General features: G+C 39.4%; 7 non-coding genes across 7 annotated transcripts; all 7 read right to left on the bottom strand.

Moving 5' to 3' along the window:
* Positions 1–2: 2 nt before the first annotated feature.
* Positions 3–76, bottom strand: TRNAI-AAU (transfer RNA isoleucine (anticodon AAU)). Its single transcript has one exon. It is a non-coding gene; the product is annotated as a tRNA-Ile (tRNA).
* A 1,589-nt stretch (positions 77–1,665) lies between these two features.
* On the bottom strand, positions 1,666–1,739 carry TRNAI-AAU (transfer RNA isoleucine (anticodon AAU)). Its single transcript has one exon. It is a non-coding gene; the product is annotated as a tRNA-Ile (tRNA).
* Positions 1,740–4,979: 3,240 nt separating this feature from the next.
* Positions 4,980–5,053, bottom strand: TRNAI-AAU (transfer RNA isoleucine (anticodon AAU)). Its single transcript has one exon. It is a non-coding gene; the product is annotated as a tRNA-Ile (tRNA).
* A 1,589-nt stretch (positions 5,054–6,642) lies between these two features.
* On the bottom strand, positions 6,643–6,717 carry TRNAI-AAU (transfer RNA isoleucine (anticodon AAU)). Its single transcript has one exon. It is a non-coding gene; the product is annotated as a tRNA-Ile (tRNA).
* A 3,247-nt stretch (positions 6,718–9,964) lies between these two features.
* Positions 9,965–10,038, bottom strand: TRNAI-AAU (transfer RNA isoleucine (anticodon AAU)). Its single transcript has one exon. It is a non-coding gene; the product is annotated as a tRNA-Ile (tRNA).
* Positions 10,039–17,683: 7,645 nt separating this feature from the next.
* Positions 17,684–17,758, bottom strand: TRNAI-AAU (transfer RNA isoleucine (anticodon AAU)). The gene has a single exon. It is a non-coding gene; the product is annotated as a tRNA-Ile (tRNA).
* A 3,411-nt stretch (positions 17,759–21,169) lies between these two features.
* TRNAI-AAU (transfer RNA isoleucine (anticodon AAU)) lies at positions 21,170–21,243 on the bottom strand. Its single transcript has one exon. It is a non-coding gene; the product is annotated as a tRNA-Ile (tRNA).
* Positions 21,244–27,080: the final 5,837 nt, after the last annotated feature.

Genomic DNA, 27,080 nt, shown 5'->3' on the forward strand with positions numbered 1-27,080 from the left:
AATGGCCCATACAGGGATCGAACCCGTGACATTTGCATTATTAGCACCACGCTCTAACCAACTGAGCTAAACGGCCACAGACATTACTACAAGCAAACACAAAACTGGCAAATGGACTTCAAAGCACAGATCATATTTTGTTTTTATAGCATTTCATTTTTCAAAAAAAAGCTTAAGCCATAGAGTCACTTGAAGCATGGGTATCATAAAAATGCTCCAGTTTCTTTCCACATTCCAAAATAAAAATAAATATTAGATAGGATAATAACAAAGATTAAGGCATCTAGTAATAGTATAAAAATAGACAATTTAGACAAGGAGTATATGCAAATCTAAGCAAAATCAATCTGAAAAATCTAATACACAATTTTTAATTGTAAATTTACAGATTGTTGAAAAAGATAATCCCAGGATGTAATCCATTATGTATTAAATTTAGTATGTTTTACCAAGTTGTGTATGAATAACTTTTAACACAAAAAAATATGTATTAGGAAAGTAGCTTAATGTGCCTATTGGAAATAAAGAATGCTAGCCCATTTCGTAATGCAAAGCTTAAGAAAATACAAACTTCAATCCAAAGGAAAGCACTTTTTATTCAGTCTACACTCTGTAATCATACTATAGCTTATTTTAAAAATTGTGATGTCATTATCAGACTTAACTCACAAGAGACTTTCATCCTTGGTCTGTAAAAAAGGCAGTCCTCTGTTATAAAGCTTGAAACAATTGTAAGTGGCTGATATGCAAATATGGAAATACAGAAAAACTGTCAATTCAATACTAGGATAACATAAGGGGTGATGCTCCAACTGAAATTGGTCCTAGGCATTTAGGTTTCTAGTATCTATCTTCTCCTTTAAAAAATAGGTTACTTTTTATATATTATCATTGGTTTTGGACAAATATTCTACATAATACCTATTGCATCCCTGAGCTTATTAGAAACTGGAAATAATATATATAAAGTATTGAATTTCTTTTCAGGGCATTTCAAAGATGAGCGCACTTCAGTAGATGCCATTGCTCAGGTGAGGGTTCCATGGTGTAATTGTTAGCACCCAGGACTTTGAATCTAGTAATCTGTGTTCATATCTCATGGGAGCTAACATTGTTTATTTTACTTTTGTTCAAAGCTCCATTTTCATTCAATGTATGAGTATTGCGAATCTTCATTTAAAATTCATATAAATTCCATCATCTTCAGTGGTGTCCTTTGTTTAAACTCATTTTTAAACTTATCAAATCAGAAGTATGTCAAATATTTGGAAATTAGAAAAGATGCAATAAGAATGCAGAAATCCATTACTTGTGCTCTGGTCTTTAGAAATTCTCCATTTTTTTTTACTTCAGTGTGCACTAATGAGAGGGGAGCACATATCTTCTTCTTCATCTAGTAACACCTAGTGCCCTCTATGTTTGAGCAGCAATATAATAACTGATTACTTTGCCCTTGCATATCTTAGTTATGCCATATTGCTTGATTTGAGACAAAAGTCACTGAGCCATGTAGAGAAAAATCTTCATCAGCCAAAGGATGACACTCCCACTGGCTTCTGATATGTATTTGAAGAGATTTTGTGATATATGTGTCTATGATGTTTTCAAGTATTCATGCTCTCCACCGATGAGCTTATTCCATTCTTGTCCATCAAGAGAAGCAAATGGCCCACACGGGGATCGAACCCGTGACCTTGGCGTTATTAGCACCACGCTCTAACCAACTGAGCTAACCGACCACAGATATTACTGCCAGCAAACACAAAACTGGCAAATGTACCTCAAAGCACAGATCATATTTTGTTTTTATAGGATTTCATTTTTCAAAAAAAAGCTTAAGCCATAGAGTCACTTGAAGCATGGGTATCATAAAACTGCTCCAGTTTCTTTCCACATTACAAAATAAAAATAAATATTAGATAGGATATTAACAATGATTAAGGCATCTAGTAATAGTATAAAAATAGACAATTTAGATAAGGAGTATATGCAAATCTAAGCAAAATCAATCTGAAAAATCTAATACACAATTTTTAATTGTAAATTTACAGATTGTTGAAAAAGATAATCCCAGGATGTAATCCATTATGTATTAAATTAAGTATCTTTTACCAAGTTGTGTATGAATAACTTTTAACACACAAAAATATATATTGGGGAAGTAGCTTAATGTGCCCATTGGAAATAAAGAATGCTAGCCCATTTTGGAATGCAAAGCTTAAGAAAATACAAACTTCAATCCATAGGAAAGCACTTTTTATTCAGTCTACACTCTGTAATCATACTATAGCTTAATTTAAAAATTGTGATGTCATTATCAGACTTAACTCACAAGAGACTTTCATCCTTGGTCTATAAAAAAGGCAGTCCTCTGTTAAAAAGCTTGAAACAATTGTAATTGGCTGATATGCAAATATGGAAATACAGAATAACTGTCAATTCAATGCTAGGATAACATAAGGGGTGATGCTCCAACTGAAATTGGTCCTAGGCATTTAGGTTTCTAGTATCTATCTTCTCCTTTAAAAAATAGGTTACTTTTTATATATTATCATTGGGTTTGGACAAATATTCTACATAATACCTATTGCATCCCTGAGCTTATTAGAAACTTGAAATAATATATATAAAGTATTGAATTTCTTTTCTTTGCATTTAAAAGATGAGCGCACTTCAGTAGATGCCATTGCTCAGGTGAGGGTTCCATGGTGTAATTGTTAGCACCCTGGACTTTGAATCTAGTAATCTGAGTTCATATCTCGTGGGAGCTAACATTGTTTATTTTCCTTTTGTTCAAAGCTCCATTTTCATTCAATGTATGAGTATTGCAAATCTTCATTTAGAATTCATATAAATTACATCATCTTCAGTGGTGTCCTTTGTTTAAACTAATTTTTAAACTTATCAGATCAGAAGTATGTCAAATATTTGGAAATAAGAAATGATGCAATAAGAATGCAGAGATCCATTACTTGTGCTCTAGTCTTTAGAAATTCTCAATTTTTTTTACTTCAGTGTGCACTAATGAGAGGGGAGCACATATCTTCTTCTTCTAGTAACACCTAGTGCCCTCTATGTTTGAGCAGCAATATAATAACTGATTAATTTGCCCTTGCATATCTTAGTTATGCCATATTGCTTGATTTGAGACAAAAGTCACTGAGCCAAGTAGAGAAAAATCTTCATCAGCCAAAGGATGACACTCCCACCGGCTTCTGATATGTATTTGAAGAGATTTTGTGATATATGTGTCTATGATGTTTTCAAGTATTCTTGCTCTCCACCGATGAGCTTATTCCATTCTTGTCCATCAAGAAAAGCAAATAGCCCATACTTGGATCGAACCCTTGACCTTGGCGTTATTAGCACCACGCTCTAACCAACTGAGCTAACCAGCCACAGATATTATTGCAAGCAAACACAAAACTGGCAAATGTACCTCAAAGCACAGATCATATTTTGTTTTTATAGCATTTCATTTTTCAAAAAAAAGCTTAAGCCATAGAGTCACTTGAAGCATGGGTATCATAAAAATGCTCCAGTTTCTTTCCACATTACAAAATAAAAATAAATATTAGATAGGATAATAACAAAGATTAAGGCATCTAGTAATAGTATAAAAATAGACAATGTAGACTAGGAGTATATGCAAATCTAAGCAAAATCAATCTAAAAAATCTAATACACAATTTTTAATTGTAAATTTACAGATTGTTGAAAAAGATAATCCCAGGATGTAATCCATTATGTATTAAATTTAGTATGTTTTACCAAGTTGTGTATGAATAACTTTTAACACAAAAAAATATATATTGGGGAAGTAGCTTAATGTGCCCATTGGAAATAAAGAATGCTAGCCCATTTTGGAATGCAAAGCTTAAGAAAATACAAACTTCAATCCATAGGAAAGCACTTTTTATTCAGTCTACACTCTGTAATCATACTATAGCTTAATTTACAAATTGTGATGTCATTATCAGACTTAACTCACAAGAGACTTTCATCCTTGGTCTATAAAAAAGGCAGTCCTCTGTTATAAAGCTTGAAACAATTGTAAGTGGCTGATATGCAAATATGGAAATACAGAAAAACTGTCAATTCAATGCTAGGATAACATAAGGGGTGATGCTCCAACTGAAATTGGTACTAGGCATTTAGGTTTCTAGTATCTATCTTCTCCTTTAAAAAATAGGTTACTTTTTATATATTATCATTGGGTTTGGACAAATATTCTACATAATACCTATTGCATCCCTGAGCTTATTAGAAACTTGAAATAATATATATAAAGTATTGAATTTCTTTTCTTTGCATTTAAAAGATGAGCGCACTTCAGTAGATGCCATTGCTCAGGTGAGGGTTCCATGGTGTAATTGTTAGCACACAGACTTTGAATCTAGTAATCTGAGTTCATATCTCGTGGGAGCTAACATTGTTTATTTTCCTTTTGTTCAAAGCTCCATTTTCATTCAATGTATGAGTATTGCAAATCTTCATTTAAAATTCATATAAATTCCATCATCTTCAGTGGTGTCCTTTGTTTAAACTCATTTTTAAACTTATCAAATCAGAAGTATGTCAAATATTTGGAAATAAGAAAAGATGCAATAAGAATGCAGAGATCCATTACTTGTGCTCTGGTCTTTAGAAATTCTCCATTTTTTTTACTTCAGTGTGCACTAATGAGAGGGGAGCACATATCTTCTTCTAGTAACACCTAGTGCCCTCTATGTTTGAGCAGCAATATAATAACTGATTAATTTGCCCTTGCATATCTTAGTTATGCCATATTGCTTGATTTGAGACAAAAGTCACTGAGCCATGTAGAGACAAATCTTCATCAGCCAAAGGATGACACTCCCACTGGCTTCTGATATGTATTTGAAGAGATTTTGTGATATATGTGTCTATGATGTTTTCAAGTATTCATGCACTCCACCGATGAGCTTATTCCATTCTTGTCCATCAAGAAAAGCAAATGGCCCATACGGGGATCGAACCCATGACCTTGGCGTTATTAGCACCATGCTCTAACTAACTGAGCTAACCAGCCACAGAAGTTACTATAAGCAAACACAAAATTGGCAAATGGACCTCAAAGCACAGATCATATTTAGTTTTTATAGCATTTCATTTTTCAAAAAAAAAGCTTAAGCCATAGAGTCACTTGAAGCATGGGTATCATAAAAATGCTCCAGTTTCTTTCCATATTACAAAATAAAAATAAATATTAGATAGGATAATAACAAAGATTAAGGCATCTAGTAATAGTATTAAAATAGACAATTTAGACTAGGAGTATATGCAAATCTAAGCAAAATCAATCTAAAAAATCTAATACACAATTTTTAATTGTAAATTTACAGATTGTTGAAAAAGATAATCCCAGGATGTAATCCATTATGTATTAAATTTTGTATGTTTTACCAAGTTGTGTATGAATAAGTTTTAACACAAAAAATATATATTGGGGAAGTAGCTTAATGTGCCCATTGGAAATAAAGAATGCTAGCCCATTTTGGAATGCAAAGTTTAAGAAAATACAAACTTCAATCCATAGGAAAGCACTTTTTTTTCAGTCTACACTCTGTAATCATACTATAGCTTAATTTACAAATTGTGATATCATTATCAGACTTAACTCACAAGAGACTTTCATCCTTGGTCTATAAAAAAGGCAGTCCTATGTTATAAAGCTTGAAACAATTGTAAGTGGCTGATATGCAAATATGGAAATACAGAAACACTGTCAATTCAATGCTAGGATAACATAAGGGGTGATGCTCCAACTGAAATTGGTCCTAGGCATTTAGGTTTCTAGTATCTATCTTCTCCTTTAAAAAATAGGTTACTTTTTATATATTATCATTGGTTTTGAACAAATATTCTACATAATACCTATTGCATTCCTGAGCTTATTAGAAACTTGAAATAATATATATAAAGTATTGAATTTCTTTTCTTTGCATTTAAAAGATGAGCGCACTTCAGTAGATGCCATTGCTCAGGTGAGGGTTCCATGGTGTAATTGTTAGCACCCTGGACTTTGAATCTAGTAATCTGAGTTCATATCTCGTGGGAGCTAACATTGTTTATTTTCCTTTTGTTCAAAGCTCCATTTTCATTCAATGTATGAGTATTGCAAATCTTCATTTAAAATTCATATAAATTCCATCATCTTCCGCGGTGTCCTTTGTTTAAACTCATTTTTAAACTTATCAGATCAGAAGTATGTCAAATATTTGGAAATAAGAAATGATGCAATAAGAATGCAGAAATCCATTACTTGTGCTCTGGTCTTTAGAAATTCTCCATTTTTTTTTACTTCAGTGTGCACTAATGAGAGGGGAGCACATATCTTCTTCTTCTTCTAGTAACACCTAGTGCCCTCTATGTTTGAGCAGCAATATAATAACTGATTAATTTGCCCTTGCATATCTTAGTTATGCCATATTGCTTGATTTGAGACAAAAGTCACTGAGCCATGTAGAGAAAAATCTTCATCAGCCAAAGGATGACACTCCCACTGGCTTCTGATGTGTATTTGAAGAGATTTTGTGATATATGTGTCTATGATGTTTTCAAGTATTCATGCACTCCACCGATGAGCTTATTCCATTCTTGTCCATCAAGAAAAGCAAATTGCCCACACGGGGATCGAACCCGGGACCTTGGCGTTATTAGCACCACGCTCTAACCAACTGAGCTAACCGGCCACAGATATTACTGCAAGCAAACACAAAACTGACAAATGTACCTCAAAGCACAGATCATATTTTGTTTTTATAGCATTTCATTTTTCAAAAAAAAGCTTAAGCCATAGAGTCACTTGAAGCATGGGTATCATAAAAATGCTCCAGTTTCTTTCCACATTACAAAATAAAAATAAATATTAGATAGGATAATAACAAAGATTAAGGCATCTAGTAATAGTATAAAAATAGACAATGTAGACTAGGAGTATATGCAAATCTAAGCAAAATCAATCTAAAAAATCTAATACACAATTTTTAATTGTAAATTTACAGATTGTTGAAAAAGATAATCCCAGGATGTAATCCATTATGTATTAAATTTAGTATGTTTTACCAAGTTGTGTATGAATAACTTTTAACACAAAAAAATATATATTGGGGATGTAGCTTAATGTGCCCATTGGAAATAAAGAATGCTAGCCCATTTTGGAATGCAAAGCTTAAGAAAATACAAACTTCAATCCATAGGAAAGCACTTTTTATTCAGTCTACACTCTGTAATCATACTATAGCTTAATTTACAAATTGTGATGTCATTATCAGACTTAACTCACAAGAGACTTTCATCCTTGGTCTATAAAAAAGGCAGTCCTCTGTTATAAAGCTTGAAACAATTGTAAGTGGCTGATATGCAAATATGGAAATACAGAAAAACTGTCAATTAAATGCTAGGATAACATAAGGGGTGATGCTCCAACTGAAATTGGTCCTAGGCATTAAGGTTTCTAGTATCTATCTTCTCCTTTAAAAAATAGGTTACTTTTTATATATTATCATTGGGTTTGGACAAATATTCTACATAATACCTATTGCATCCCTGAGCTTATTAGAAACTTGAAATAATATATATAAAGTATTGAATTTCTTTTCTTTGCATTTAAAAGATGAGCGTACTTCAGTAGATGCCATTGCTCAGGTGAGGGTTCCATGGTGTAATTGTTAGCACCCTGGACTTTGAATCTAGTAATCTGAGTTCATATCTCGTGGGAGCTAACATTGTTTATTTTCCTTTTGTTCAAAGCTCCATTTTCATTCAATGTATGAGTATTGCAAATCTTCATTTAAAATTCATATAAATTCCATCATCTTCAGTGGTGTCCTTTGTTTAAACTCATTTTTAAACTTATCAAATCAGAAGTATGTCAAATATTTGGAAATAAGAAAAGATGCAATAAGAATGCAGAGATCCATTACTTGTGCTCTGGTCTTTAGAAATTCTCCATTTTTTTTTACTTCAGTGTGCACTAATGAGAGGGGAGCACATATCGTCTTCTTCTTCTAGTAACACCTAGTGCCCTCTATGTTTGAGCAGCAATATAATAACTGATTAATTTGCCCTTGCATATCTTAGTTATGCCATATTGCTTGATTTGAGACAATAGTCACTGAGCCATGTAGAGAAAAATCTTCATCAGCCAAAGGATGACACTCCCACTGGCTTCTGATATGTATTTGAAGAGATTTTGTGATATATGTGTCTATGATGTTTTCCAGTATTAATGCACGCCACCGATGAGCTTATTCCATTCTTGTCCATCAAGAAAAGCAAATGGACCATACGGGGATCGTACCTGTGACCTTGGCATTATTAGCACCACGCTCTAACCAACTGAGCTAACCGGCCACAGATATTACTGCAAGCAAACACAAAACTGGCAAATGTACCTCAAAGCACAGATCATATTTTGTTTTTATAGCATTTCATTTTTCAAAAAAAGCTTAAGCCATAGAGTCACTTGAAGCATGGGTATCATAAAAATGCTCCAGTTTCTTTCCACATTACAAAATAAAAATAAATATTAGATAGGATAATAACAAAGATTAAGGCATCTAGTAATAGTATAAAAATAGACAATGTAGACTAGGAGTACATGCAAATCTAAGCAAAATCAATCTAAAAAATCTAATACACAATTTTTAATTGTAAATTTACAGATTGTTGAAAAAGATAATCCCAGGATGTAATCCATTATGTATTAAATTTAGTATGTTTTACCAAGTTGTGTATGAATAACTTTTAACACAAAAAAATATATATTGGGGAAGTAGCTTAATGTGCCCATTGGAAATAAAGAATGCTAGCCCATTTTGGAATGCAAAGTTTAAGAAAATACAAACTTCAATCCATTGGAAAGCACTTTTTATTCAGTCTACACTCTGTAATCACACTATAGCTTAATTTACAAATTGTGATGTCATTATTAGACTTAACTCACAAGAGACTTTCATCCTTGGTCTATAAAAAAGGCAGTCCTCTGTTATAAAGCTTGAACAATTGTAAGTGGCTGATATGCAAATATGGAAATACAGAAAAACTGTAAATTCAATGCTAGGATAACATAAGGGGTGATGCTCCAACTGAAATTGGTCCTAGGCATTTAGGTTTCTAGTATCTATCTTCTCCTTTAAAAAATAGGTTACTTTTTATATATTATCATTGGGTTTGGACAAATATTCTACATAATACCTATTGCATCCCTGAGTTTATTAGAAACTTGAAATAATATATATATAGTATTGAATTTCTTTTCTTTGCATTTAAAAGATGAGCGCACTTCAGTAGATGCCATTGCTCAGGTGAGGGTTCCATGGTGTAATTGTTAGCACCCTGGACTTTGAATCTAGTAATCTGAGTTCATATCTCGTGGGAGCTAACATTGTTTATTTTCCGTTTGTTCAAAGCTCCATTTTCATTCAATGTATGAGTATTGCAAATCTTCATTTAAAATTCATTTAAATTCCATCATCTTCAGTGGTGTCCTTTGTTTAAACTCATTTTTAAACTTATCAAATCAGAAGTATATCAAATATTTGGAAATAAGAAAATATGCAATAAGAATTTAGAGATCCATTACTTGTGCTCTGGTCTTTAGAAATTCTCCATTTTTTAACTTCAGAGTGCACTAATGAGAGGGGAGCACATATCTTTTTCTTCTTCTAGTAACACCTAGTGCCCTCTATGTTTGAGCAGCAATATAATAACTGATTAATTTGCCCTTGCATATCTTAGTTATGCCATATTGTTTGATTTGAGACAAAAGTCACTGAGCCATGTAGAGAAAAATCTTCATCAGCCAAAGGATGACACTCCCACTGGCTTTTGATATGTATTTGAAGAAATTTTGTGATATATGTGTCTATGATGTTTTCAAGTATTCATGCACTCCACCGATGAGCTTATTCCATTCTTGTCCATCAAGAAAAGCAAATGGCCCATACGGGGATCGAACCCTTGACCTTGGCGTTATTAGCACCACGCTCTAACCAACTGAGCTAACCGGCCACAGATATTATTGCAAGCAAACACAAAACTGCCAAATGTACCTCAAAGCACAGATAATATTTTGTTTTTATAGCATTTCATTTTTCAAAAAAAAGCTTAAGCCATAGAGTCACTTGAAGCATGGGTATCATAAAAATGCTCCAGTTTCTTTCCACATTACAAAATAAAAATAAATATTAGATAGGATAATAACAAAGATTAAGGCATCTAGTAATAGTATAAAAATAGACAATGTAGACAAGGAGTATATGCAAATCTAAGCAAAATCAATCTAAAAAATCTAATACACAATTTTTAATTGTAAATTTACAGATTGTTGAAAAAGATAATCCCAGGATGTAATCCATTATGTATTAAATTTAGTATGTTTTACCAAGTTGTGTATGAATAACTTTTAACACAAAAAAATATATATTGGGGAAGTAGCTTAATGTGCCCTTTGGAAATAAAGAATGCTAGCCCATTTTGGAATGCAAAGCTTAAGAAAATACAAACTTCAATCCATAGGAAAGCACTTTTTATTCAGTCTACACTCTGTAATCATACTATAGCTTAATTTACAAATTGTGATGTCATTATCAGACTTAACTCACAAGAGACTTTCATCCTTGGTCTATAAAAAAGGCAGTCCTCTGTTATTGTTAGGGTCTCCTGCCCTGTGCTGCCACGTCGTCATGGCAACCGGGAGACAAGTGCTAGCGGAGTAACCTGAGCGCAGCTGATACTCCGGTTCGGGTCTTTTGCTTTGCAGTGGTTACAGGCAGGGGATCCGGTGCTGGTTTTTGTGCTCACAGTCTGTGAGGTCTGAGGGGGGCGTGGACAGCACCTGCTTTATAAGGCCCCTTCTCAGGTTAAGCAGATGCTGCTGAATCTTTGTTGGTTAGTCAGTTCCTGAAAGTTAGCCAGTACTGTGTAGCTTTGTATTTGTTGTTGCTTACTGCAAATAGGCCTGGGGATTTGGTACTACACTCTGCCAATCCAGACCTAGCAGTAAGACTAGAGTCAGTCGTTTAGCCTGCTGAGGTTCTTTTGCTATTCTGTGAACCCAGCAGGTTTGTGGCTGTACTTTCAGACCTGCCTGCATAATCCTCTCTCACTGTGCAGGGCATTCATGTGTCAGTTTAGTGGCAGTAAGCTGAACCTGGGCCCTGCAAGTGAGAATTAGGATTGTGGAGACTTTCCTTGTGTCTATTATTCCATCTCTGACCAAGGAGTTTACTGCCACACCCGTTGGTAACCCTTTAGGGTTTTGCTGTTGCCCTTAGCAACAGCATTTCGGGTTCTCTACGTATTAAAACACAACATCTTGCTTTTTCCATCTGAGCATTTCTAGTACTAGGGAGACACCCAGTTTCTTAGCCTCTGGGCTTCTCTGTTCACTCTGTGTTGGTTTTGTTACCCTATCACCTTCTGTGTACGTTATGTCATATTTCCCAGTCTGTCTGTGAGTTCATTTGTTTTGCATCCCTCTCTGTTCAGACACCAGTACATTCCTGCAGGCACTGGTGTGCATAACAGTTCAAACACCAGTACATTCCTGCAGGCACTGGTGTGCATAACATATTCAGCAGCCCAATACTCCTGTTGAAATTTTGTGGGAATATGGAGCATACCCCTCAAAATACGTTGCAACAGGTGGTCGATCAGGTGCAGGTCCTGACTCGTCAATTTAATGATTTGTCCATTAAAATGCACACCTCCCAGGCCGCTGGCGGAGCTCCCGCAGCAGCAGCACCTTCAGGGGTTAAGGAGCCGAAAGTAAATCTTCCGGATCGTTTTTCTGGAGATCGCTCGCAGTTCTTTTGTTTCAAGGAGAGCTGCAAGTTATATTTCCAGCTTAGGCCTCAGTCTTCTGGGTCAGAGATTCAGCGGGTGGGCATAGTGATTTCCTTGCTACAAGGAGACCCACAGGTCTGGGCATTTGGGTTGCAGCCTGACTGTCCGTCGCTTAAAAGTGTTGATGCTTTTTTTACGGTACTGGGCATGTTGTATGATGACCCTGACAAGACGGCCTCAGCCGAAGCTCAGATTTCGATCCTTAAGCAAGGGCGAAGGCCAGTTGAGGTTTACTGTACGGAGTTTCGGAGGTTGGCCCATGATACCCAGTGGAATGACCCAGCCCTGAGACACCAGTACCGAAGAGGTCTTTCTAACCAGATAAAAGACCAACTGGTACAATATCCCTTGCCTGATAGCTTGGATCAGCTCATGCAGTTATCCATCCGGGTGGATAGACGGCTGAGAGAGCGTAGGCTTGAAAGGGAGACCGAGGTTTCCTTCTTTCCCAAGGGAACCTCAGACTCTGAGGAATTTTCCGAGGAGCCTATGCAGATTGGGGCTACCCGCCTCTCCTCGCGTGAGAAGACGCGGAGGAGACAGCAGGGGTTGTGTTTGTACTGTGGGAATAAGGGTCATGTGGTAGTATCATGCCCAGAAAAGCCGGAAAACTTCAGGGCCTGAGGGTGATGGGAAATATCCTGTCAGGCCAGAAGTCAGAATTTCCCAAGAAGACTTTTATCATTCCGGTGACCTAGAAGATCCTCGGTCAAACTGTCAAGACTGAGGCCTTTGTGGACAGTGGGGCCGACGGGGTTTTTATGGACCGCCAATTCGCCCTGAAACACTCTGTTCCCTTAGTACCCTTGGCGTCGGAAATTGAGATTTGTGGGTTAAACGGGGAACCATTATCCCAGGGTAAAATTACCTCTTGCACTAGCCAGATTTCTTTGTTTATTGGAGCCACACACTCTGAAAAATTGTCCTTTTATGTGACTGTCTGTACTTTTGCCCCATTGGTGTTGGGGTTACCCTGGTTAAGGGCCCACAATCCTCAATTTGACTGGGTCTCTGGGGAGATTCTTAGTTGGGGTACTGATTGTTTCAGGAGTTGCTTGAGCCTTCCAGTCAGGCTCTCGCAGCTAAGTTTGCCAGGATTGCCAGGGTGTTATGCAGATTTAGCGGACGTGTTCTCCAAAAAAGTTGCAGAGGTACTACCTCCCCATCGCCCCTATGACTGTGCCATTGATTTGTTGCCGAATGCTAAGCTTCCCAAGAGCAGGTTGTACTCCCTGTCACGTCCTGAGACTCAGGCTATGGCAGAGTACATTCAGGAGAACTTGGCTAAAGGATTTATCAGACCTTCACAGTCTCCAGTTGGGTCGGGGTTCTTCTTCGTGGGTAAAAAGGACGGTTCATTGCGACCCTGCATCGACTTCAGGGAATTGAACCGTATCACGATTAAAAACTCATACCCACTGCCTCTCATTTCGGTCTTGTTTGACCAGCTTCGTACTGCCACCATTTTTTCTAAGATTGACCTACGCGGTGCGTACAATCTAATCCGAATAAGAGAGGGGGATGAATGGAAGACTGCCTTTAATACCCACTCAGGGCATTATGAATATTTGGTGATGCCTTTTGGGCTCTGTAATGCCCCGGCAGTCTTCCAGGATTTCATGAACGATGTGCTCAGGGAATATTTGGATAGATTCTTAGTTGTATACTTAGATGACATCCTAATCTTCTCCCATTCCCTGGAGGAACATCGGAAGCATGTACGCTTAGTCCTCCAGAAACTCAGAGACCACCGGCTTGGGGCGAAGCTGGAGAAGTGCGAATTTGAAGTTCAGCAAATCGCATTTCTAGGATATATTATCTCCCCAGAAGGTTTCCAAATGGAGGGTTCCAAGGTACAGGCAGTCCTGGTTTGGGTGCAGCCCACTAGTTTGAAGGCGCTTCAGCGTTTCCTGGGCTTTGCAAATTTTTATAGACGATTTATCGCTGGATTTTCGTCTATAGTGGCGCCCTTGGTGGCACTCACTAAGAAAGGGGCGGATGTTGCTCACTGGTCTCGTGAGGCCAAAGCGGCTTTTGCCCGTCTCAAAAGGGCATTTGTCTCGGCCAAGGTGCTGCGACACCCAGATCCAGAGCGTCCTTTTGTGGTGGAGGTGGATGCCTCTGAGATGGGTATTGGGGCAGTGCTCTCTCAGATGGGAGTGTCTGATAATCGCCTTCATCCCTGTGCTTACTTTTCCCGTAAATTTTCGCCTGCCGAGATGAATTATGACGTGGGTAACCGGGAATTGTTGGCTATTAAGGATGCACTCGAGGAGTGGAGACACTGGCTTGAGGGGGCTAAGTTTGTGGTCTCAATTCTCACCGACCATAAGAATTTGGCATATTTAGAGTCAGCGAAGCGTCTCAATGCCAGGCAGGCACGATGGGCTTTGTTTTTTGCTCGCTTTAATTTTTTGATAACATATCGCCCTGGGTCAAAACACATCAAGGCTGATGCGCTCTCGCGGAGTTTTGCTCCAATCCAGGAGACCACCGAGGAGCCGTTGCCCATTGTGTCCCCATCATGTATTAAAGTGGGCATTACCCAGGACCTCTTGTCATTAGTCCTTAGAGCACAGGAGCAGGCTCCTCCAGACCTTCCGGTAGGTCTTTTGTTTGTGCCTCCTAGGTTAAGACAGCGAGTGTTCCTTGAATTCCATGCCAAGAAGTCGGCAGGTCACCCGGGTATTGCCAGAACTCGGGAGTTGCTATCTAGGGCGGCGTGGTGGCCCTCGGTGGCTAAGGATGTGGATCAGTGGGTTCGGGCATGTGACATCTGTGCCCGAAATAAGACTCCTAGGGGGGTTCCTGTTGGCCCATTACATCAACTCTCTATTCCATCTAAGCCATGGACCCACATTTCAATGGATTTTGTTGTGGACTTGCCCAAATCCTCGGGGATGACAGCCATCTGGGTTGTCGTTGACAGGTTTTCGAAGATGGCGCACTTCGTTCCACTGGTTGGGCTGCCATCGGCCAGACGCCTGTCTGAATTATTTATGCTGCATGTTGTGCGTCTCCACGGGTTGCCACTTGATGTGGTCTCTGACCGCGGATCCCAGTTTGTGGCCAAATTCTGGAGGGCATTTTGTTCCAATCTCCAGATTTCTGTCAGCTTGTCGTCATGCTACCATCCGCAGTCTAACGGGCAGACTGAAAGGGTGAACCAGTCCTTGGAGCAGTTCCTCAGGTGTTATGTCTCCAAGTGTCAGACTGACTGGGTTGCTCATCTGTCAATGGCGGAGTTTGCCTATAACAACGCGGCTCACTCTGCTACAGGGATCTCTCCCTTCCTTTGTGTGTATGGGCATCATCCTAAGGCCAATCCTTTTGACCCCCTGGACTCCACGCCTGGTGGTTCCTCTGTCGTTTCGGTCCTTAGAGGTATTTGGAGGAAAGTGAAGAAAGCCCTTGTGTCTGTGTCATTAGTGACCAAAAGGGTTTTTGATAAGCGGAAAAAACCCTGCAGCTTCAAATTAGGAGACTTCGTCTGGTTGTCTACCAAGAATTTTAAGTTGAGACAGCCATCTCATAAGTTAGGCCCCCGGTTCATCGGCCCTTATAAGATCACCAGGGTTATCAATCCGGTGGCATTTCAGTTAGATCTGCCCCGTTCTTTGGGTATCAATAAAACATTTCATTGTTCCCTTTTAAAACGGGCGATTAGTAATCCTTCTTCCAGAGGAAGACCTTCCCCTCTTCTGATACGTGGCCAGAGGGAGTTTGTTGTTGAAAGGATTCTTGACTCCAAGATGGTACGGGGTCGGCTGTCATTTTTGGTGCACTGGAAGGGGTATGGCCCGGAGGAGCAGTCGTGGGTGCGCAGTTGTGATCTTCATGCCCCCAGACTGATACGCTCTTTCTTCTCGCAGTTCCCCGATAAACCCGGTGGTAGGGGTTCTTTGACCCCTCGTCAGAGGGGGGGTACTGTTAGGGTCTCCTGCCCTGTGCTGCCACGTCGTCATGGCAACCGGGAGACAAGTGCTAGCGGAGTAACCTGAGCGCAGCTGATACTCCGGTTCGGGTCTTTTGCTGTGCAGTGGTTACAGGCAGGGAATCCGGTGCTGGTTTTTGTGCTCACAGTCTGTGAGGTCTGAGGGGGGCGTGGACAGCACCTGCTTTATAAGGCCCCTTCTCAGGTTAAGCAGATGCTGCTGAATCTTTGTTGGTTAGTCAGTTCCTGAAAGGTAGCCAGTACTGTGTAGCTTTGTATTTGTTGTTGCTTACTGCAAATAGGCCTGGGGATTTGGTACTACACTCTGCCAATCCAGACCTAGCAGTAAGACTGGAGTCAGTCGTTTAGCCTGCTGAGGTTCTTTTGCTATTCTGTGAACCCAGCAGGTTTGTGGCTGTACTTTCAGACCTGCCTGCATAATCCTCTCTCACTGTGCAGGGCATTCATGTGTCAGTTTAGTGGCAGTAAGCTGAACCTAGGCCCTGCAAGTGAGAATTAGGATTGTGGAGACTTTCCTTGTGTCTATTATTCCATCTCTGACCAAGGAGTTTACTGCCACACCCGTTGGTAACCCTTTAGGGTTTTGCTGTTGCCCTTAGCAACAGCATTTCGGGTTCTCTACGTATTAAAACACAACATCTTGCTTTTTCCATCTGAGCATTTCTAATACTAGGGAGACACCCAGTTTCTTAGCCTCTGGGCTTCTCTGTTCACTCTGTGTTGGTTTTGTTACCCTATCACCTTCTGTGTACGTTATGTCATATTTCCCAGTCTGTCTGTGAGTTCATTTGTTTTGCATCCCTCTCTGTTCAGACACCAGTACATTCCTGCAGGCACTGGTGTGCATAACAGTTCAAACACCAGTACATTCCTGCAGGCACTGGTGTGCATAACAGTTATAAAGCTTGAAACAATTGTAAGTGGCTGATATGCAAATATGGAAATACAGAAAAACAGTCAATTCAATGCTAGGATAACATAAGGGGTGATGCTCCAACTGAAATTGGTCCTAGGCATTTAGGTTTCTAGTATCTATCTTCTCCTTTAAAAAATAGGTTACTTTTTATATATTATCATTGGGTTTGGACACATATTCTACATAATACCTATTGCATCCCTGAGCTTATTAGAAACTTGAAATAATATATATAAAGTATTGAATTTCTTTTCTTTGCATTTAAAAGATGAGCGCACTTCAGTAGATGACATTGCTCAGGTGAGGGTTCCATGGTGTAATTGTTAGCACCCTGGACTTTGAATCTAGTAATCTGAGTTCATATATCGTGGGAGCTAACATTGTTTATTTTCCTTTTGTTCAAAGCTCCATTTTCATTCAATGTATGAGCATTGCAAATCTTCATTTAAAATTCATATAAATTCCATCATCTTCAGTTGTGTCCTTTGTTTAAACTCATTTTTAAACTTATCAAATCAGAAGTATGTCAATTATTTGGAAATAAGAAAAGATGCAATAAGAATGCAGAGATCCATTACTTGTGCTCTGGTCTTTAGAAATTCTCCATTTTTTTTTTACTTCAGTGTGCACTAATGAGAGGGGAGCACATATCTTCTTCTTCTTCTTCTAGTAACACCTAGTGCCCTCTATGTTTGAGCAGCAATATAATAACTGATTAATTTGCCCTTGCATATCTTAGTTATGCCATATTGCTTGATTTGAGACAAAAGTCACTGAGCCATGTAGAGAAAAATCTTCATCAGCCAAAGGATGACACTCCCACTGGCTTCTGATATGTATTTGAAGAGATTTTGTGATATATGTGTCTATGATGTTTTCAAGTATTCATGCACTCCACCGATGAGCTTATTCCATTCTTGTCCATCAAGAAAAGCAAATTGCCCACACAGGGATCGAACCCGGGACCTTGGCGTTATTAGCACCACGCTCTAACCAACTGAGCTAACCGGCCACAGATATTACTGCAAGCAAACACAAAACTGGCAAATGTACCTCAAAGCACAGATCATATTTTGTTTTTATAGCATTTCATTTTTCAAAAAAAAGCTTAAGCCATAGAGTCACTTGAAGCAGGGGTATCATAAAAATGCTCCAGTTTCTTTCCACATTACAAAATAAAAATAAATATTAGATAGGATAATAACAAAGATTAAGGCATCTAGTAATAGTATAAAAATAGACAATTTAGACAAGGAGTATATGCAAATCTAAGCAAAATCAATCTAAAAAATCTAATACACAATTTTTAATTGTAAATTTACAAATTGTTGAAAAAAATAATCCCAGGATGTAATCCATTATGTATTAAATTTAGTATGTTTTACCAAGTTGTGTATGAATAACTTTTAACACAAAAAAATATTTATTGGGGAAGTAGCTTAATGTGCCCATTGGAAATAAAGAATGCTAGCCCATTTTGGAATGCAAAGCTTAAGAAAATACAAACTTCAATCCATAGGAAAGCACTTTTTATTCAGTCTACACTCTGTAATCATACTATAGCTTAATTTACAAATTGTGATGTCATTATCAGACTTAACTCACAAGAGACTTTCATCCTTGGTCTATAAAAAAAGGCAGTCCTCTGTTATAAAGCTTGAAACAATTGTAAGTGGCTGATATGCAAATATGGAAATACAGAAAAACTGTCAATTCAATGCTAGGATAACATAGGGGGTGATGCTCCAACTGAAATTGGTCCTAGGCATTTAGGTTTCTAGTATCTATCTTCTCCTTTAAAAAATAGGTTACTTTTTATATATTATCATTGGGTTTGGACAAATATTCTACATAATACCTATTGCATCCCTGAGCTTATTAGAAACTTGAAATAATATATATAAAGTATTGAATTTCTTTTCTTTGCATTTAAAAGATGAGCACACTTCAGTAGATGCCATTGCTCAGGTGAGGGTTCCATGGTGTAATTGTTAGCACCCTGGACTTTGAATCTAGTAATCTGAGTTCATATCTCGTGGGAGCTAACATTGTTTATTTTCCTTTTGTTCAAAGCTCCATTTTCATTCAATGTATGAGTATTGCAAATCTTCATTTAAAATTCATATAAATTCCATCATCTTCAGTGGTGTCCTTTGTTTAAACTCATTTTTAAACTTATCAAATCAGAAGTATGTCAAATATTTGGAAATAAGAAAAGATGCAATAAGAATGCAGAGATCCATTACTTGTGCTCTGGTCTTTAGAAATTCTCCATTTTTTTTTACTTCAGTGTGCACTAATGAGAGGGGAGCACATATCTTCTTCTTCTAGTAACACCTAGTGCCCTCTATGTTTGAGCAGCAATATAATAACTGATTAATTTGCCCTTGCATATCTTAGTTATGCCATATTGCTTGATTTGAGACAAAAGTCACTGAGCCATGTAGAGAAAAATCTTCATCAGCCAAATGATGACACTCACACTGGCTTCTGATATGTATTTGAAGAGATTTTGTGATATATGTGTCTTTGATGTTTTCCAGTATTAATGCACGCCACAGATGAGCTTATTCCATTCTTGTCCATCAAGAAAAGCAAATGAACCATACGGGGATCGTACCTGTGACCTTAGCATTATTAGCACCACGCTCTAACCAACTGAGCTAACCGGCCACAGATATTACTGCAAGCAAACACAAAACTGGCAAATGTACCTCAAAGCACAGATCATATTTTGTTTTTATAGCATTTCATTTTTCAAAAAAAAGCTTAAGCCATAGAGCATGGGTCTTCAACCTGCGACCCTCCAGCTGCTGTGGAACTACACATCCCAGCATGCCCTGCCTCAGTTTTAGCATACCTTAATAGCAAAACTGTGGCAGGGCATGCTGGGATGTGTAGTTTCACAGCAGCTGGAGGGCCACAGGATGAAGACCCATGCCATAGAGTCACTTGAAGCATGGGTATCATAAAAATGCTCCAGTTTCTTTCCACATTACAAAATAAAAATAAATATTAGATAGGATAATAACAAAGATTAAGGCATCTAGTAATAGTATAAAAATAGACAATGTAGACTAGGAGTACATGCAAATCTAAGCAAAATCAATCTAAAAAATATAATACACAATTTTTAATTGTAAATTTACAGATTGTTGAAAAAGATAATCCCAGGATGTTATCCATTATGTATTAAATTTATTATGTTTTACCAAGTTGTGTATGAATAACTTTTAACACAAAAAATATATATTGGGGAAGTAGCTTAATGTGCCCATTGGAAATAAAGAATGCTAGCCCATTTTGGAATGCAAAGCTTAAGAAAATACAAACTTCAATCCATAGGAAAGCACTTTTTATTCAGTCTACACTTTGTAATCATACTATAGCTTAATTTACAAATTGTGATGTCATTATCAGACTTAACTCACAAGAGACTTTCATCCTTGGTCTATAAAAAAGGCAGTCCTCTGTTATAAAGCTTGAAACAATTGTAAGTGGCTGATATGCAAATATGGAAATACAGAAAAACTGTCAATTCAATGCTAGGATAACATAAGGGGTGATGCTCCAACTGAAATTGGTCCTAGGCATTTAGGTTTCTAGTATCTATCTTCTCCTTTAAAAAATAGGTTACTTTTTATATATTATCATTGGGTTTGGACAAATATTCTACATAATACCTATTGCATCCCTGAGTTTATTAGAAACTTGAAATAATATATATATAGTATAGAATTTCTTTTCTTTGCATTTAAAAGATGAGTGCACTTCAGTAGATGCCATTGCTCAGGTGAGGGTTCCATGGTGTAATTGTTAGCACCCTGGACTTTGAATCTAGTAATCTGAGTTCATATCTCATGGGAGCTAACATTGTTTATTTTCCGTTTGTTCAAAGCTCCATTTTCATCCAAAGTATGAGTATTGCAAATCTTCATTTAAAATTCATTTAAATTCCATCATCTTCAGTGGTGTCCTTTTTTTAAACTCATTTTTAAACTTATCAAATCAGAAGTATATCAAATATTTGGAAATAAGAAAATATGCAATAAGAATTTAGAGATCCATTACTTGTGCTCTGGTCTTTAGAAATTCTCCATTTTGTAACTTCAGTGCACTAATGAGAGGGGAGCACATATCTTTTTCTTCTTCTAGTAACATCTAGTGCCCTCTATGTTTGAGCAGCAATATAATAACTGATTAATTTGCCCTTGCATATCTTAGTTATGCCATATTGTTTGATTTGAGACAAAAGTCACTGAGCCATGTAGAGAAAAATCTTCATCAGCCAAAGGATGACACTCCCACTGGCTTTTGATATGTATTTGAAGAAATTTTTCTGATATATGTGTCTATGATGTTTTCAAGTATTCATGCACTCCACCGATGAGCTTATTCCATTCTTGTCCATCAAGAAAAGCAAATGGCCCATACAGGGATCGAACCCTTGACCTTGGCGTTATTAGCACCACGCTCTAACCAACTGAGCTAACCGGCCACAGATATTATTGCAAGCACACACAAAACTGGCAAATGTACCTCAAAGCACAGATCATATTTTGTTTTTATAGCATTTCATTTTTCAAAAAAAAGCTTAAGCCATAGAGTCACTTGAAGCATGGGTATCATAAAAATGCTCCAGTTTCTTTCCACATTACAAAATAAAAATAAATATTAGATAGGATAATAACAAAGATTAAGGCATCTAGTAATAGTATAAAAATAGACAATGTAGACTAGGAGTATATGCAAATCTAAGCAAAATCAATCTAAAAAATCTAATACACAATTTTTAATTGTAAATTTACAGATTGTTGAAAAAGATAATCCCAGGATGTAATCCATTATGTATTAAATTTAGTATGTTTTACCAAGTTGTGTATGAATAACTTTTAACACAAAAAAATATATATTGGGGAAGTAGCTTAATGTGCCCATTGGAAATAAAGAATGCTAGCCCATTTTGGAATGCAAAGCTTAAGAAAATACAAACTTCAATCCATAGGAAAGCACTTTTTATTCAGTCTACACTCTGTAATCATACTATAGCTTAATTTACAAATTGTGATGTCATTATCAGACTTAACTCACAAGAGACTTTCATCCTTGGTCTATAAAAAAGGCAGTCCTCTGTTATAAAGCTTGAAACAATTGTAAGTGGCTGATATGCAAATATGGAAATACAGAAAAACTGTCAATTCAATGCTAGGATAACATAAGGGGTGATGCTCCAACTGAAATTGGTCCTAGGCATTTAGGTTTCTAGTATCTATCTTCTCCTTTAAAAAATAGGTTACTTTTTATATATTATCATTGGGTTTGGACAAATATTCTACATAATACCTATTGCATCCCTGAGCTTATTAGAAACTTGAAATAATATATATAAAGTATTGAATTTCTTTTCTTTGCATTTAAAAGATGAGCGCACTTCAGTAGATGCCATTGCTCAGGTGAGGGTTCCATGGTGTAATTGTTAGCACCCTGGACTTTGAATCTAGTTGTCACGATCCGGGTATCTGGACGCCATTTCTTACCCATCAGATGCCTCCTAAGGCTGGCTCAGCGCTCCAGGACCGGATCCCATCTGTTATCCTGATGTGTACATTCCTGTATCCTCTCCTGTCACTCTGGGACGCTGTCACAGTAAACGCCATATTACACCTGGCATGGCGTCTCCCGCGGCCTCCGCCGCCGTCCCTGAACTTCTGCATGCAGAGTGTCTGAGTGGCGATTACGTCAGCCGCGGCCTCCGCTGTGTCCGCGTGGTTGGATGTGCATCTGTCAGCCTGGCGCCTCCTGTCTCCGGTGGCCGGCGCCGCCATTACTGTTTTCATTACCACATGGATTACAAACCAAACTTCCCTCCAAGTGTCTGCATGGGCGCAGCCATCTTGGATTCTGTCAGCTGATCATTTCCACCAATCTGTTCTCAGTATTGATAATCTGCATAATTGCCTAGCCAATCCCTTCCTTGCTGCAGGTATAAATACACTGTGCCTGAGCAAGGAAGGCGTCAGTGCTTTGGTTGTCAAACCTAGTTCCTGTTTGTCTCTCTCCTGTGATTGTCTTCCAGGTTCCAGCTCCTGTCTCAAGACTTCCACCATAGAGACCCGCACCAGCATTCCACCTGCGGTGTAGCCTGACTCTCCAATCCATTGTGGATTCATCTGTTTCCAGCTACAACATTACCTGCTTCCAGCTCAGCTTCCAGCAGAGTACAGCTTCCCTTAAAGGGCCGGTGTCCTTTCTACACTTTACCACTCTCCACCGGTATTATTATTTCTCCGCTCTCAAGTTCTACATTTCAGTTCATATTTCATCGCTCCCAAGTTCATTTATTATTTAACTGGTTCCAGCCAGTATCCACTCCGTGCTAACAACAGTCTGGTTCCAGCCAGTATCCACAGCAGCTGTTTTATCTTCAGCAACCCAGCTTTTCCTGGAACACCAGCTGGCACAATCCTGGGTTATCTCCATTGCTACAGTCGGGCCTGGTAAGGACTTTCCATCTAAGAAGATCATAAGAACTATCTCACACTACCAGTGCCCTGTGGCTCCTGCCATCCTGTAGTACCCAGGAACTGTATTTATTCTTTGCTGACTTTTACGTTTTCTTTTACTGCTGCTGTGTTGCGGAGTTGTCATAATAAACATCATTGACTTTTATCCAAGTTGTCGTGGTCACGCCTTCGGGCAGTTATTATTCATGTTACTTACATGTCCAGGGGTCTGATACAACCTCCCAGGTTCCGGTACATCTCAGCCCCTACAACTGAGGCTGCCTCCCGTCAGCTCAGGCCCTCAGTTGTGACAGTAAGCACTGACCTAATGAATCCAGCCGGAGACCAGGATCAAGCGGCCAGGCCGATGCAAGAACTGGCAGCCCGACTAGAACATCAGGAGGCTGCACAGGGCCACATCATCCGCTGTCTCCAGGATCTCTCTACTCGGCTGGATGGGATTCAGACAACTCTCCGTGGATCAGGCGCGTCTGGTGCGTCAACCACAGTGACTCCAGCTATAACCCCACCCACCTTACCCATTTCTGCTCCACGTCTTCATCTTCCAACGCCAGCAAAATTTGACGGATCTCCAAGATTCTGCAGGGGATTTCTCAACCAGTGTGAGATTCAGTTTGAGCTACAACCTGGCAATTTTCCCAGTGACCGTACAAAAATTGCCTACATTATTTCTCTTCTCAGTGGCTCAGCCCTTGATTGGGCATCACCGTTATGGGAGAGGTCCGACACCCTGCTATCTTCCTACACTGCCTTCGTGTCAACATTCAGGCGCATCTTCGACGAGCCAGGCCGGGTAACCTCAGCTTCATCGGGAAACTCCAAATCCTAGCTCGCCAAGGAGAGGGCCGGCTAGGAGTAATGATCTCCTCTCCATCTCCTCAAGATTGTAATCTCCCAGTCTCGCTTCAAGTTGCTCAACGTTATCGGAACGTCATTGCCCTCCTTGATTCCGGAGCAGCTGGGAACTTTATTACCGAAGCCTATGTTAAACGGTGGTCCCTACCCACCGAGAGACTTCCTTCGTCCATTTCTTTAACTGCCGTGGATGGCAGCAAAATTTTTGATGCAGTTATTTCTTTAAGGACTCTACCAGTTCGTCTGAGAGTGGGAGTTCTTCATTCCGAACTTATTTCTTTTTTAGTGATTCCAAGAGCCACACATCCTGTGGTCCTGGGCCTTCCATGGCTCCGTCTTCACAATCCTACAATTGATTGGATGACTACGCAAATCCTGGCATGGGGTTCCTCCTGTGCTGAGACATGTTTGTTTAAAGTATTGCCTGTCTGTTCTTCCTCCCCCAGGTCGTCTGATGTTCCACCTCCTCCATATCAAGATTTCACGGATGTGTTCAGTAAAGCTTCTGCTGATATCCTTCCTCCTCATAGAGAATGGGATTGTCCGATTGATCTCGTTCCAGGGAAGGTTCCACCTCGAGGCCGAACTTATCCGTTGTCTCTGCCTGAGACGCATTCTATGGAGGAATATATTAAAGAGAACCTAGCAAAGGGGTTCATTCGACCCTCTTCTTCTCCAGCCGGCGCAGGCTTCTTTTTTGTAAAAAAGAAAGATGGTGGTCTGCGGCCGTGCATCGACTACAGAGGTTTGAACGACATTACCATCAAGAACCGTTATCCTTTACCCCTGATTACTGAGCTCTTTGACAGAGTTAGCGGAGCTACCATCTTTACAAAGCTGGACTTGCGAGGTGCATACAATCTCATCCGGATCCGTGAGGGTGACGAGTGGAAGACCGCCTTTAACACCCGTGACGGACATTATGAGTACCTCGTCATGCCCTTCGGATTGAGCAATGCTCCAGCTGTCTTCCAGCATTTTGTCAATGAGATCTTCAGAGATCTTCAGAGACATTCTATACCGTCATGTCGTGGTCTATCTAGACGATATCCTCATTTTTGCCAACGATTTAGAGGAACATCGTTTTTGGGTTAAAGAGGTTCTGTCCCGTCTCCGTGTCAATCATCTCTATTGCAAATTAGAAAAATGCGTCTTTGAAGTCAAGTCCATTCCGTTTCTAGGGTACATTGTGTCCGGTTCCGGACTAGAGATGGATCCTGAGAAACTACAAGCAATCCAAAATTGTCCGGTACCCTTAACCCTCAAAGGGGTCAAGAGGTTCTTAGGGTTCGCCAACTATTACCGAAAGTTTATACGAGACTTTTCCACCATTGTGGCGCCTATTACTGCTTTCACTAAGAAGGGTGCTAACCCGTCCAAGTGGTCTGAAGAAGCCATGCAAGCATTTCATCTTTTAAAACAAAGGTTCATCTCTGCGCCTGTTCTGAAACAGCCTGACATCGACTCTCCTTTCATCTTAGAGGTGGATGCCTCCTCCGTTGGAGTAGGAGCGGTGTTATCTCAGAGGGCTAAAGATGGCCATTTACACCCTTGCAGTTTCTTCTCCCGGAAGTTCTCCCCAGCTGAGCGCAACTATGCCATTGGCGACCAGGAGTTGCTAGCCATCAAGCTCGCTCTAGAAGAGTGGAGGTATCTGTTGGAGGGAGCTTCTCATTCAATCACCATACTTACAGACCACAAGAACCTTTTATACCTGAAGGGCGCACAATGTCTCAACCCTCGTCAGGCCAGATGGGCACTTTTCTTTTCCAGGTTCAACTTTAAACTCCAGTTCTGTCCGGGTTCTCAGAATCGCAAGGCCGATGCCCTTTCCCGCTCATGGGAGCAAGAAAATGAGTCAGAGTCTTCAGACAAGCATCCTATTATAAATCCGTTGGCATTCTCCACGGTAGGGATGGACTCTACGCCCCCATCAGGGAAAAGTTTTGTGAAGCCGATGCTAAGGAAGAAGCTCATGCATTGGGCCCATGCTTCCCGTTTTGCCGGACATACAGGTATCCAAAAAACCCTGGAGTTTATCTCTAGGTCCTATTGGTGGCCAACTCTGAAAAAGGACGTCTTGGAGTTTATTGCATCTTGCCCAAAGTGTGCCCAACATAAAGTATCCCGCCAGTCGCCTGCGGGGCAACTGGTTCCACTATCCGTTCCCCGTCGACCATGGACCCACTTGTCGATGGATTTCATTACAGACTTACCCATGTGCAACAAGTTCAATACCATCTGGGTGGTAGTTGACCGGTTCACCAAGATGGCACACTTCATTCCTCTCACCGGTCTTCCGTCAGCTTCCAAGTTGGCTCAAGTATTCATACAAGAGATCTTCCGACTCCACGGTCTTCCTGAAGAAATTATCTCAGATCGAGGAGTTCAATTCACAGCCAAATTCTGGCGAAGTTTATGTCAAGTCCTCCAAGTCAAGCTAAAGTTTTCCACGGCTTACCATCCTCAGACCAATGGTCAAACCGAGAGGGTGAATCAGGACTTGGAGGCCTTCCTCCGCATCTATGTGTCCTCCTCTCAAGATGACTGGGTTCAATTACTTCCCTGGGCCGAGTTCTGTCATAACAACCAGTATCATTCTTCATCTGCTTCAACACCATTCTTCACTAACTTTGGATTCCACCCTAAAGTCCCTGAGTTCCAACCGCTTCCAGCAACTTCTGTTCCCGCAGTGGATATCACCTTGCATCAGTTTGCCAATATCTGGAAGAGCGTACGATCAGCTCTGCTCAAGGCATCGTTCAGGTACAAGAAGTTTGCGGATAAGAAGCGTCGAGCAGTTCCTGCTCTCAAGGTGGGTGATCGGGTATGGTTATCCACGAAGAATTTGAGGTTAAGAGTTCCCAGTATGAAGTTTGCACCTCGCTATATCGGTCCTTTCAAGATTGAACAAGTCATCAATCCTGTTGCTTACAGACTCCAGTTGCCTCCCTTC

This window comes from Pseudophryne corroboree, chromosome 11 (genome assembly GCF_028390025.1).
Source record: "Pseudophryne corroboree isolate aPseCor3 chromosome 11, aPseCor3.hap2, whole genome shotgun sequence".
In the NCBI taxonomy this organism is placed as follows: domain Eukaryota; kingdom Metazoa; phylum Chordata; class Amphibia; order Anura; family Myobatrachidae; genus Pseudophryne; species Pseudophryne corroboree.